Below are 14,933 nucleotides of genomic sequence, written 5' to 3'. Positions count from 1 at the left end.
AGTAGGAGAGATAGTAAATGAAATAGAAATTAGAGAAGAAGAATATGAAGAAGCTGAGGCACAAAGAGAAAAAAGAATCTCTAAGAATTAAAGAATACTTATTGAGAGAACTGTGTGACCAATCCAAATGGAACATTATTCGTATTACAGGGGTATGAGAAGAAGAAGAGAGAAAAAGGGATAGAAAGTGTCACTGAGGTGGTAATTACTGAAAACTTCCCCAATTTGGGGAAGGAGATAGTCTCTCAAGCCATGGAGGTGCACAGATCTCCAAACACAAGGGACCCAAGGAAGACAACACCAAGACATATAATAATTAAAATGGCAAAGATCAAGGATAAAGACAGACAATTAGAAGCAGCTAGAGAGAAAAAAGATCACACACAAAGGAAACCCCATCAGGCTATCATCAGACTAATCAACAGAAACCTTACAGGCCAGAAGGGAGTGGCATGATATATTTAATGCAATGAAGCAGAAGGCCCTTGAACCAAGAATACTATACCCGGCAAGATTATCATTTAAATTTGAAGGAGGGATTAAACAATTTTCAGATAAAAAGTTGAGAGAGTTTGCCTCCCACAAACCATCTCTACAGTGCATTTGGGAGGGACTCCTATAGATGGAAGTATTCCTAAGGCTAAATAGATGTCATCCAAGGGATAGACAAAGAGCACAGAATATGACTCATAACATACAAAGAATGAAGGAGGAAAAAAAAAGAAGAAGAACCTTCAGGTTGTGTTTGTAATAGCACACAAAGTGAGTCAAATTAGACTGTTAGATAGTAAGGGAATTACTCTTGAACCTTTGGTAACCACAAATCTAAAGCCTGCAATGGCAATAAGTACATACCTGTCGATAACCACCCTAAATGTAAATACTCTGAATGTACCAATCAAAAGACATAGAGTCACTGAATGGATTAAAAAACAAGACCCCATCTATATGCTGCGTACAAGAGACTCACTTCAAACCCAAAGGCATACACAGACTGAAAGTAAAGGGATGGAAAAAGATATGTCAGGCAACTAACAGGGAGAAAAATGCAGGAGTTGCAGTACTTGTTTCAGACAAAATAGACTTCAAAACAAAGAAAGTCAACATGAGACAAAGAAGGACATTGCATAATGATACAGGGGTCAGTCCGACAAGAGGATATAACTATTACAAATATCTATGCACCCAACATAGGATCACCACCATATGTGAAACAAATACAGAATTAAAGGGGTAAATAGAATGAAATGAATTCATTTCAGGAGACCTCAGCATACCACTCACTCCACAGGACAGATCAACCAGGCAGAAAACAAGTAGAGACAGAGGCACTGAACAACGTATTAGAACAGATGGACCTACGGACATCTACAGAACACTCCATCCAAAAGCAACAGGATACACATTCTTCTCAAGTGCACTGCACAGGGAACATTTTCTAGAATAGATCATATACTAGGCCACAAAAAGAGCCTCAGTAAATTCAAAAAGATTGAAATTGTACCAACCAGTTTCTCAGATCACAACATTAGGAAACTAGAGATAAATTACACAAAGAAAATGAAAAAACCCACAAACACATGGAGGCTTAATAACATGCTCCTTAAAAACCAATGGATCAATGACCAAAGAAAAACGGAGTTCAAGCAATATATGGAGACAAATGACAACAATAATTCAACAACACAAAATCTGTTGGATGCAGCAAAAGCTGTGCTAAGAGGGAAATATATTGCAGTAAGGTGTACCTCAGGAAAGAAGAACAATCCCAAATGAACAGTGTAAACTCACAATTAATGAAACTAGATAAGGAAGAGCAAATTAAGCCTAGAGTCAGTATAATGAGGGACATAATAAAGATTAAAGCAGAAATAAATAAAATTGAGAAGAATAAAACAATAGAAAGAATCAGTGAAAGCAGGAGCTAGCTCTTCGAGAAAATAAACAAAATAGACAAACCCCTAGCCAGACTAATCAAGCAAAAAAGAGAGTCTACACACATAAACAGAATCAGAAATGAGAATGGAAAAATCACCACAGAAAAAGAAAGAATTATTAGAGAATACTATGAAAAATTATATGGTAACAAACTGGATAACCTAGAAGAAATGGACAACTTTCTAGAAAAATACAACCTTCCATAGCTCACCGAGGAAGAAACAGAAAATCTGAATAGACCAATTACCAGCAAAGAAATTGAATTGGTAATCAAAAAACTACCTAAGAACAAAACTCCTGGACCACATGGTTTCACTGCTGAATTTTATCAAACACTTAGTGAAGACCTTATACCCATCTTCCTTAAAGTTTTCTGAAAAGTAGAAGAAGAGGGAATACTTCCAAACTGATTCTATGAGGCCAATGTCACTCTAATACCAAAACCAGGCAAAGATACTACAAAAAAAGAAAATTACAGACCAATATCCCTGATGAACGTAGATGCAAAAATACTCAACAAAATATTACCAAACCGAATTCAAAAATACATCAAAAAATCATCCATCATGATCAAGTGGGATTCATCTCAGGAATGCAAGGATGGTACAACATTCGAAAATCCATCAACATCATCCGCTACATCAACAAAAAGGACAAAAACCACATGATCTCCATAAATGCTGAAAAAGCATTCGACAAAATTCAACATCCATTCATGATAAAAACTCAAAACAAAATGGGAATAGAAGGCAAGTACCTCGACATAATAAAGGCCATATATGACAAACCCACAGCCAACATTATACTTAACAGTGAGAAGCTGAAAGCTTTTCACCTAAGATCTTGAAGCAGCACTATTTACAATAGCCACCAAATGGAAGCACCCTAAGTGTCCATCAGTAGATGAATGGATAAAGAAGTGGTGTATATACACAATGGACTATTATTCAGCCATAAGAAGAAAGCAAATCCTACCATTTGCAACAACAGGGGTGGAGCTAGAGGGTATTATGTATGCTCAGTGTAATAAGCCAGGCAGAGAAAGACAAGTATCAAATGATTTCACTTATCTGTGGAGTATAAGCACAAAGAAAAAACTGAAGGAACAACACAGCAGCAGACTCACAGAACCCAAGAATGTACTAACAGTTACCAAAGGGCAAGGGACTGTGGAGGATTGATGGGAAGGGAGTGATAAGGGGGGAAACAGGGCATTACGATTAGCACACATAATTTAGGGCAGTGGGGACATGGGGAAGGCAGTATATACAGAGAAGACAAGTAATAATTCTATAGCAACTTACTAAACTGATGGAGAGTGACTGTAATGTGGTATGTGTGCGGGACTTGATAATAGAGGGAGTCTAGTAACCATAATGTTCAAGTAATTGTACATCAATGATATCAAAAAAAATTAGCCACTTTGGGTAAAACTAAGTTTAAGAGAAGATAGTGAAGAAGTAATGTTACATTATGATCTCCTGGTGAAGAAGGAATTCTTAAAAACCCCAAAGCATTAACTATATAGCAAAAATAAGATTTTTAAAATGCAATATTAAGACTTTGTTTTCAATGAAAAACATTGTAGCTCAGTGCTCCTCCTAAGGTGCTCACAGTGGAATATAAATCACACTGCTTCCTTCAAGAAAAATGTCAGTTGAATTAAACCATGTACCCACTGATGTGGTCAAGTAACATTTTGGTGCAGACTTATTTTGTCATGGACCAGTGACATACTCAAACTACTAATGTGATAGCAGCTAGTCTGTGGACAGCATTAAGGGAGAATGCCAAAGACGAGAATTAACAAACCAGTGATAAATTGAGAGGTGTTTAGCAATGTTTTAAAACTGGCAAGGAACTGTTAATGGAGAATATCCAAGGAACTTCTCCAAATCAACAAGGATAAACAGACAGGATATGGATAGGCAGTTCACACATCAGGGAATTCAGTATGTGAGTAGATGCTCAAACTCATTAGTTATTAGAGAAATACAGATAAAACAATGTACAGCTTTATCAAAGCTTTATGAGATTAGCAGAAATGAGGAGAATTATGATATGTGCTAGCAGGCATGTGAGACCATAGGAACCCTTATTTTGCTGATAAGGGTGTAGACTGGTACTCCTAGGCATATATCTCAAAGATGGTATCACATTATTCCATAAAGTGACATCTGTGAGAGTATTGTATCATTGTGGTGTTGAGAAGTTGGAGGCAACCCCAGGTATCCATTATTAGATTGGATAAGTAAAACGTGGTGTATGCATACTATAGAATATATAGCATTTAGAAGCAGTGGACCAAATAATACACATAGCAACATTAATAGCTTTTAAAAATAGCTCTGTGGTGGGGGTAGGAGTTAAAAATGTTTATTGGTCAGTACTGTTTTTGAAAAATGTATACACAAAGCAACATACAGTTTTGAGAAAACAAAATGGGTATCAAAAGAGAGAAGTGTTGCTTTTGGCAAGGAGAAAGGAATGTGAATAGGCAATAATGGGACAGGTGGTTTATATAAATAAGAAAAAGGAAATAAACCTAACCAGCAATATTTAAGATCTGTTAGAACAAAACTAATTATAGAAGCCTTCTTTGATCAAATTAGGGCCAGTAGTTTGTAAACTGATTATTTTGAATCTTGTTAAAGCAACTTAAAGAAAAGTGATTAATACATACATTTTTAAAAACTAAGTATCAGTATCTTTATCTGTCTTTCTAATGTAGAGCCAAGGGCTTGACTTTGAGTGAGAAATAGTCACATAAAATGTAACTATAATCTGTGATTTCTTTCAAGTGGAGCAACAATGTAAAGACTTCAGTTTGTAAGGAAAACTGAATAGAGAACTAAAGGTTTTTATAACTTAATCCCTCATTCTCTTTCCCCAATTCTCCCAATTCCTGAGGAATAGTGCTCATTATATATGAACAGCTACAAGTCAATAAAAATGTAAGTAACCCAGAAGGAATATGTAAAAGCATATGAGCAGACTGTTCACGGAGGAAGAGGAAATATTTCTTTAAAGTCGATCAAACATGAAAAGCTTACACTATTTTAGCATCTTGCCTTTTAGTCTTTGCAAAATATTCAAATTAGTTTTAGAAAAGTAATTCCCTTTTCACTTTAAATCATTGTTTTATATAGTTTTTTAAATTACATAACTATAGTGTATACAACTGGCATAAATGAGTTTGTGGCCAAACACACCTGACTTGGTAGATACTGGTCTACCATTACAGATAACTGGTGAGAGCAAAATAGTGCCTGCAGCAGACTATTTCAGTCAATACGTTTTGTAATAGGCATGGATAATGCAGTTTTCTGTGTAATCGGTCAAGTGGGTGCCCTGTTAATAGCATCAACCAGAAAGCAGAAATACACAAAAATACCTAGGTAAACACTGATAAACAATAAGGGTCATTTGCTGTACCAGATAACAAAATATTATAAAGATAATAATTGTAAGTTTTCTTAATTGGCACAGGAATAGACAAATGTGTCTACAGAATGAAATTATAAGCCTCATGTTGCTTATGACTTTTAAAGAAATGGGACAGTTGGCTCTTTGAGGGGAAAATGTGTTTACATAATTTCTAAATACTTCATTAATCTTAGAGGCATATTTAAAGGTAGATACGAGCAACTTTTAACATCTTTCATGAGGCAAGATTTTCTAAGAAAGTCAAGAAACCTATAAGCCATTTAAAAAATTGACAGCTTTCATTATGTGAAAATACTAAAACTGATAAATGGAAGACAGATGACTTCTTAAACTGGCAAAAGTGTTTGCACTATATACACCTGAGGAATAGGGCTCATTATATGTAAACAGCTACAAATCAATAAAAATGTAAGTAACCCAGAAGGAATATGCAAAAGCATATGAGCAGACAGTTCATAGAGGAATAGGAAGTGTTTCTTTAAAGTCGATCAAACATGAAAAGCATACACTAGAAATAATCAGGAAATATATGTTAAAGTACATTTTTAACTATTAATTGGGAATAATATCTGGTATTGGCTAGGTTGTAGGGAAACAGGTTCTTCAAAACTGTTGGTGTATGAATGCCTTTTTGTAAGGCATTTGGGAGCATCTGTGATTTAAAAATATGTACATTTTATTTCACCAAGTAGTTTTATTTTAAGGAAATTATGTTACATATGCAAATGTGCACAAAAATGTATGTATAAGTATTCTCCTTGCACCATTGTTTGGAAAAATTTTTGGAACATCATATTGAACATGTCGTAAGCCTATATATGATCCTGAAAGATCTCTTCAATGAAAAGATCTCTTAGCAAAATAAAGCTACTTGAAGATCTGCATTTATGGTTTTTTAAAAGTCCAATAGTAAAAATATATTAATAAAGTCAGAAAGTTACATATTTAATTGGAAAGTTAAAGAGAATTGGATTTGGGAGAAGATGATGGGTGAGCTTTACTTTTTTATTCTCTCCTTGGAGTATTTTATAGCTATAGTGTGATATATTTCTTTTCTAATTTAATGTCAGCATTGATAATGATACTTTGAAGATGTATTTTTAATGACTGTAACACTCCATTGTTTGTACTATGGTTTAGTTATTACCTGATTTAATACCTATTAGATGTAATCCTATTGGTACTTTGAGGGTAGGAGTTCTTACCCCTAATTTACAGATGAAGAATATGAGGTTAAGCAAGGTGAATTGATTGCTTATAATTCCCACAATAAGGAAGTGATAGAACCGGGGTTTGAAATCTGATCTCTTTGCTTATACGGAGCCATACCCTTTCCAAGGGTTGTACCATATTAGGTAGTTTTGAGTTTTCAAAACAAGCTTTACATTTAGGCATGGAAGAAGCGCACTCTGTAAAGTTATTTTGGTACTTTGTGTAGAGCCACAACAGCACCTATCATATAATCTTGTCAAATCATAGCACCATACTTTCAGGCTGATCATCATACACTAATAATTTTATACTTTTAAATTAAATGTTCTGACCATTTAGAAAGTAAAAGTTGCAAACTGTACTTTTATGTGGTACACATACGCAAAGTGTGGAATTATTTTGTTTTCTTGCTGATGTTGTTTTTGGGTGGTTCAGGATTATCTTATTCTTTTCTTCCCTTGGATCATTCTATATAGGCACCAGGAAGGATTGCTTAAATGATTGTTATTAACAGTAGTTCCCCCCGGCCTCTTATCCATGGGAGATATATTCTAGGACCCCCAGTGCCTGTCTAGAGCAGGGCCAGATAATATATACTGCTAACAAGTTTCCTAGCAATAGTAGGGCTGCTGGTCCAGGGACTACACTTTGTGAACCACTGGTCTAGTCTGTCCTGTTGGATAAAGTTACAAAATCTCACCAAATTCTTAAAATTCCATCTCAAAGAGTATCAGGCCTTTTTCCTGATGTCTGAATATGTATTCTTTAGCAAATCCCATCTAGTGGGGTGGTGTCACATAGGCCTCTGTGGAGCGGTTGATAAATTTATTGGGTGTCTACTTAATTGTCAGTATCATGTGGTAGGTGAGGACAATGAGAATCAGAAATAACATTATTTGTTGAGAAAACCTATGGGTTTTTAGCCCCTGATAAACTGTGAAATGTAATTGCTGTTCTGTTTTTAGGAGTTTAGGGTTGCTTGATCAGGGTTTTTATTCTAAACCTCCAAACCTCGCTGTCAGCCTGAGACCTGGCTCCTGAATTGACATCCAAACCTTACAGTTGAAACCATTCAGGAAGCATATAACCAACCCTGTGCTGGATGTAGCATAAAACAGGTTCTTTTCTTTAAAAAGCTTGCATGGTAGTTGAGATACATGTGCATAATAAAAAGGACAAAGAACTAGTTTACTCTGAGTAGTATGAACTAATAAGTATATTAGAATCTTAAACATTCCATAGATGTATCTTGTTGACTGCAAAACAAACTTCAATATAAAAATATGTGCTCAGTATTTTTAAAAATTTGAAGTGTACAGAAGAAAATTTATCATAATTGTGTATTCTTAGCATTTTGGTATATTGGTCTTTATGCATATTTCTTTACATAACAACATGTGGTATGCATAATTTTATATCCTTCACTTAATGTACTAGCATCGCTGATTTTCCATATTAACTTTACATAATTTTATAAGATATTTTTGTACTGAATATGATGGTGATGTAAATGTCACAGTATCACTGGCTTTCATGAGTCAAGGTTGGCTTCACATGGTCTTTTAAGCATCCCAGCTTACCACACTTGTCTAGTCATAGGTGCTTGATGTTTATTACATCACAAAAGATGGAATGAAAGATTCTGTGATGGTAGTAACAGAAGTAAATACTCTAAAACTATTAGTTGTAAGAACAGAAGAAACAAAATAATGGTGAAGATGTACACCTTTCAGGCTTATTCTGCCTTGCAAACTCAGATCCTTGCTTTTACTTATCTGACTCTTCTCTGTGACGTCAGGTGTTTATATCCATTATTTCGGAGGTTTCAGAAATTCCGTATTTCTTAACTGGAAGTCCTGGGAATAGCCAAGAAAATATTGAAAATGGAATGAGGAAATATATTTCCTATTAGGTGTTAAACTTTTTATAAAGCTATGAAAATGAAAATACTGTGGTATTAACACTGGAATTGACCAGTCAAAAGTTTTTGGAAACAGATCCAACACATAAGAATTTAATTCATAGTAAAGATAGCATTTCAGGTAAGCAGGAAAAGGCTGAATTATTCAATAAATAATATCATAACAACTAGCTAGCTATTCAAAGGTAAGTAAGGTTGATCCTATCTCAGCAAAGTAAAATTAAGGTGTATTAAAAACTGAATGTTGATGATTAAAGACGGCAGCGTGAGAGGGGAGACAGAGACCTCCTAAAACCACGTATAGTATGAAAATATAATTAATACAACTAATCCTGAAAGAGCAACAGGAAAGAAGGCTGCACCAGACTGCGTAAACCTGGGGGAAATTGCAGACCGCACAGAACAGGGTTGGGAACTTTCACAATCTTCAGGTCCTCCATCCCCCTGGCTGGCTACGCAGCTCCTGGCCCCCTACTGTGATATGCAGCCTGCTGTGCCTTTCTCCTGGCCAGCCCTACCTGGCTCGTAAACAGACAAACTCTACCCTGATGTCAGACCAGCCAGAAGTAAGCCCCATCTAGAGCAACTACAAACGCAAAGAATAGAGGCTTATACCTGTGTGCTCGACAAATGGGTTCTGGCAGTGGAGGCAGGCATAGCAGACAGGAAGCAGGAAACAGCTCTTTCCTTGCCCCAGGCACCAATACTGCTCCCTGTGACCCCTGACATTGCTTCAGGGGCTGAGCAGCTCCAGAGAGTAGAGCTTCTGGGCACTGGAGGACGCCATATACAAATATGAAATGCCAAGGAAACCTGGTTCAAAGTAAAATTATGAATATAACACCTGAGAAAGATTCAAATTAAATCGACTTCATGAATCTCCTAAAAGGGATTTCAAAATAAAAATCATTAACATGTTCATAGAGGTACAGAAAAATATTCAAGAACTCAGGAATGAATTCTGGTCAGAGATCCAGTCATTGAAGAGCACTATGGAGGGTATTAAAGGCAGATTAGATATGGCTGAGGACACAAAAAGTGAAATAGAAATTAGAGAAGAGGAATACAAAGAAGCTGAGGCACAGAGAAAAAAAAGGATCTCTGAGAATGAAAGAATATTGAGAGAACTGTGTGACCAATCCAAACTGAAAAATATTCGCATTATAGGGGTACAAGAAGAAGAGAGTAAAAGGAATAGAAAGTGTCTTTGAGGAGGTAATTGCTGAAAACTTCCCCAGTCTGGGGAAGCAGACAGTCTCTCAAGCCTAATCATGGATGTGCACAGATCTCCCAACACAAGGGACCCAAGGAAGACAACACCAAGACAAATAGTAATTAAAATAGCAAAGATCAGCAATAAGGACAGACTATTAAAAGCAGTCAGAGAGAAAAATAAGATCACATACAAAGGAAAGCCCATCAGGCTATCATCAGAGTTCTCAGCAGAAACCCTACAGGCCAGAAGGCAGTGGCATGATGTATTTAATGCAATGAAGCAGAAAGACCTCGAACCAAGAATACTTAATCTGGCAAGATTATCATTTAACTTTGAAGGAGGGATTAAACTATTTCCATATAAGCAAAAGCTGAGAGAAATTTTTTTAATTAATTTTTATTTTTTTGAAGAACATTATGTTTACTAGGCTCTGCCCTACCCCAAGTCCCCCCCACAAACCCCATTACAGTCACTGTCCATCAACATAGTAAGATGTTGTAGAATCACTACTTGTCTTCTCTGTGTTGCAAAGCCCTCCCCTTTACCCCACCCCCCACATTATACATGCTAATCATAATACCTCCTTTCTTCTTCCCCGCCCTTATCCCTCCCTACCCTCCCATTCTCCCCAGTCTCTTTCCCTTTGGTAACTGTTAGTCCATTCTTGGGTTCTGTGATTCTGCTGCTGTTTTGTTCTTTCAGTTTTTCCTTTGTTCTTATACTCCACAGATGAGTGAAATAATTTGGTGTTTGTTTTTCTCCGCGTGGCTTATGTCACTGAGCATAATACCCTCCAGCTCCATCCATGTTGTTGCAAATGGTAGGATTTGTTTTCTTCTTATGGCTGAATAATATTCCATTGTCTATATGTACCACATCTTCTTTATCCATTCATCTCCTGATGGACACTTAGGTTGCTTCCATTTCTTGGCTATTGTAAATAGTGCTGTGATAAACATAGGGGTGCATCTGCCTTTTTCAAACTGGAGTGCTGCATCCTTAGGGTAAATTCTTAGAAGTGGAATTCCTGGGTCAAATGGTAAGTCTACTTTGAGCATTTTGAGGAACCTCCATACTGCTTTCCACAATGGTTGAACTAATTTACATTCCCACCAGCAGTGTAGGAGGGTTCCCCTTTCTCCACAGCCTCACCAACATTTGTTGTTGTTTGTCTTTTGGATGGCAGCTATCCTTACTGGTGTGAGGTGATATCTCATTGTGGTTTTAATTTGCATTTCTCTGATAACTATGAGAGAATATACCTGTTACAAACCATCTCTCTACATTGTATTTGGGAGGGACTCCTATAGATGGAAATGTTCCTAAGGTTTAATGTGTGTCAACAGAGGTAATAAAACCACAGTAAAGAATGTAGAACAGTTAATTACTAAGCAAATGCAAAATTAAATCAACTATCCCCAAAGTCAGTGAAGGGAGAGACGAAGAGTACAAAATATACCTAATATATGAAGAATGGAGGAGGAAGAAAAAGGAAAAAAAGAATCTTTAGATTGTGTTTGTAATAGCATATTAAGTGACTTGAGTTAGTCTTTAGAAAGTAAGGAACTTAACCTTGAACCTTTGGTAACCATGAATCTAAAGTGTGCAATGGCAATAAGTACATACCTATCGATAAACACCCTAAATGTAAATGGACTGAATGCACCAATCAAGCGACAGAGTCACTGAATGTGTAAGAAAACAAGACCCATCTGTAGTCTGCCTACAAGAGATGCACTTTAAACACAAAGACATACACAGACTAAAAAAGTGAAGGGATTGAAAAATATCTTTTCACACAACTAATAGGGAGAAAAAAGCGGGACTTGCAGTACTTGTATCAGACAAAATAGACTTCAAAACAAAGAAAGTTGCAAGAGACAAAGAAGGACATTACGTAATGATTAAGGGGTCAACCCAACAGGAAGATATACCCATTTTAAATATCCATGCGCCCAACACTGGAGCACCTACACATGTGAAACAAATATTAACAATTAAAAGGGGAAATAGAATGCAATGCATTCATTCTAAGAGACTTCAACACTGCACTTGCTCTGAAGGACAGATCAACCAGACAGAAAATAAGTAAGGAGGCAGAGGCACTGAACAACACATTAGAACCGATAAACCTGTCAGACATCTAGAGAACTCTACACCCAAAAGCAGCAGAATACACATTCTTTTCAAGTGCACATGGAGCATTTTCAAGAATAGATCATATACTAGGCCACTAAAACAGCCTCAGTAAAGTCAGAAAGATTGAAATTGTACCAACCAGTTTCACAGACCTCAAAGGTATGAAACTAGAAATAAATTACACTAAGAAAATGAAAAAGCACACAAACACATGGAGGCTTAAGAATATGCTCCTAAATAACTAGTGGATCAATGACCAAATAAAAAGAGATATCAAGCAATATATGTAGACAAATGACAGCAATAACTCAACCCCACAAAACCTGTGGGAAACAGCGAAGGCGGTGGAAAGACAAAAGTATATTGCAATACAAGCCTACCTCAGGAAAGAAGAGCAATCCCATATGAACACTGTAAACTCAGAATTATCAAAACTAGAGAAGGAGCACATGAGACCCAAAATCAGTAAAAGGAGGGATATAGTAATGATAATAGCAGAAATAAATAAAATCAAGACTATAACAATAGAAACAATCAATAAAGCAAGAGTTGGTCCTTCGAGAAAACAAAATAGATAAACCCCTAACGAGACTTATCAAGAAAAAAAAAGTCTAAACACATAAACAGAATCAGAAATGAGAAAGGAAAAATCACTACTGACACCAGAGAAATATAAAGAATTATTAGAGAATAGTATGAAAAATTATATGCTAACAAACTAGATAACCTAGAAGAAATGGACAACTTTCTTGAATAATACAACCTTTCAAAGCTGACCCACAAAGAAACAAAATCCGAACAGACCAATTACCAGCAACAAAATTGAATTGGTAATCAAAACTCTACCTAAGAAGAAAACCCTGGACCAGATGGCTTCACCGCTGAATTTTATTAAACATTTAGTGAAGACCTAATACCCATCCTCCTTAACGTTTTCCAAAGAGTAGAAAAAGAGGGAATAACTTCCAAACACATTCTACAATGCCAGGATCACTCTAATGCCAAAAACAGGCAAAGACATCACGAAGAAAAGAAAAATACAGTCCAGTATCCCTGATGAACATAGATGCAAAAACAACAAAATATTAGCAAAATGAATTCAAAAATAGATGTAGGATTTATTCCAGGGATGCAAGGATGGTGTAACATTCGAAAATCCATCTGCATCATCCACCACATCAACAAAAAGAGGACAAAAACCACATGATTATCTGAAAAGCATTTGACAAAATTCAACATCCATTCATGGTAAAAACTCAACAAAATGGGTATAGAGGGCAAGTACCTCAACATAATAAAGGCTATATATGACGAACCCACTGCCATCATAATACTTAACGGTGAGAAGACGAAAGCTTTTCCTTTAAGATCGGGAACAAGAGAAGGATGCCCACTCTACACACTTTTATTCAGCATAGTACTGGAGGTTCTAGCCACGGCAATCAGACACCACAAAGAAATAAAAGGGATCCTGATTGGCAAGGAAGAAGTTAAACTGTCCCTGTTTGCATATGACATGATATTGTACATAAAAAACCCTAAAGAATCCACTCCAAAACTACTAGATTGAATATCTGAATTCAACAAAGTGGCGGGATACAAAATTAATACACAGAAATCTGTTCCATTCCTAAACACTAATGATGAACTAGCAGACAGAGAAATCAGGAAAACAAGTCCATTCACAATTGCATCCAAAAGAATAAAATACCTAGGAATAAACCTAACCAAGGATGTGAAATACCTGTACTCTGAAAACTATAAGACACTCGAGAGAATTAAAGAAGATACCAATAAATGGAAACATATCCCATTCTCATAGATAGGCAGAATTAATTTTGTAAAAAAAGCCATCCTGCCTAAATTTAGCAATCTACAGATTCAGTGCAATTAATATCAAAATACCAACAGCATTCTTCAGTGAACTAGAGCAAATAACTCTAAAACTCTTGTGGAACTACAAAAGACCCTGGACAGCAAAAGCAATCCTGAGAAGGAAGAATGAAGCTGGGGGGATTATCCTACCCAACTTCAAGCTCTACTACGAAGCCACAGTAATCAAGACAATTTGATACTGGCACAAGAACAGAACTGTACACCAATGGAACAGACTAGAGAGCCCTGATATAAACCCAACTGTATATGGTCAATTAATATATCATAAAGGAGCCATGGACATACAATTGGGAAATGACAGCCTCTTCAACTGCTGGTGTTGGCAAAACTGGACAGCTACATGCAAGACAATGAAACTGGATTATTGCTTAACCCCATACCCAAAAGTAAACTCAAAATGGATTAAAAACCTGAATGTAAGTCATGAAACCATAAAACTCTTAGAAGACAACATAGGCAAAAATATCCTGAGTATAAGGATAAGGAATTTCTTCCTGAACGCATTTCCTTGATTAAGGGAAGCAAAAGCAAAAATGTACACATTGGACTACATCAAACTAAAATGTTCCTGTACAGCAAAGGAAACTATCAACAGGACAAAAAGGCATCCTACAGTATGGGAGAATATATTTGTAAATGGCATATCTGACAATGGGTTAACATCCAAAATATTTTAAGAACTCACACGTCTCAACACCCAAAAAGCAAATAACCCAGTCAAAAAGTGGGCAGAGGATATGAACAGAAAATTCTCCAAAGAGGAAATTCAGTTGGCCAACAGGCATGTGAAAAGATGTTCTACATCTCTAATCATCAGGGAAATGCAAATTAAAACCACAATGACGTATCACCTTACACCAATAAAGATGGCCAGCATTGAAAAGACTAAGAACAGCAAATGCTGACAAGGATGTGGAGAAAGGGGAACCCTCCTACACTGCTGGTGGGTATGTAAACTAGTTCAACCTTTGTGGAAAACAGTATGGAGGTTCCTTAAAAAACTCAAAATAGAAATACCATTTTACCCAGGAATCCCACTCCTTGGAATTTACCCAAGGAATACAACTTCTCAGACTCAAAAAGACATATGCACCCCTATGTTTATTTAGCACTCTTTACAGTAGTCAAGATATGGAAGCAACCTAAGTGTCCATCAGTAGATGA

General features: G+C 36.3%; 1 protein-coding gene across 16 annotated transcripts in view; it reads left to right on the top strand.

The window, feature by feature from the left end:
• The window catches only part of HUWE1 (HECT, UBA and WWE domain containing E3 ubiquitin protein ligase 1), a 200,872-nt gene that overhangs the window by 56,750 nt on the left and 129,189 nt on the right, over positions 1 to 14,933 (top strand). The window lies entirely within an intron of this gene.

Source organism: Manis javanica, chromosome X, assembly GCF_040802235.1.
Source record: "Manis javanica isolate MJ-LG chromosome X, MJ_LKY, whole genome shotgun sequence".
Classification (NCBI taxonomy): Eukaryota; Metazoa; Chordata; class Mammalia; order Pholidota; family Manidae; genus Manis; species Manis javanica.
Note: the sequence above shows the minus strand (reverse complement) of the source record. Positions and strands in the feature narration are given on the sequence as shown.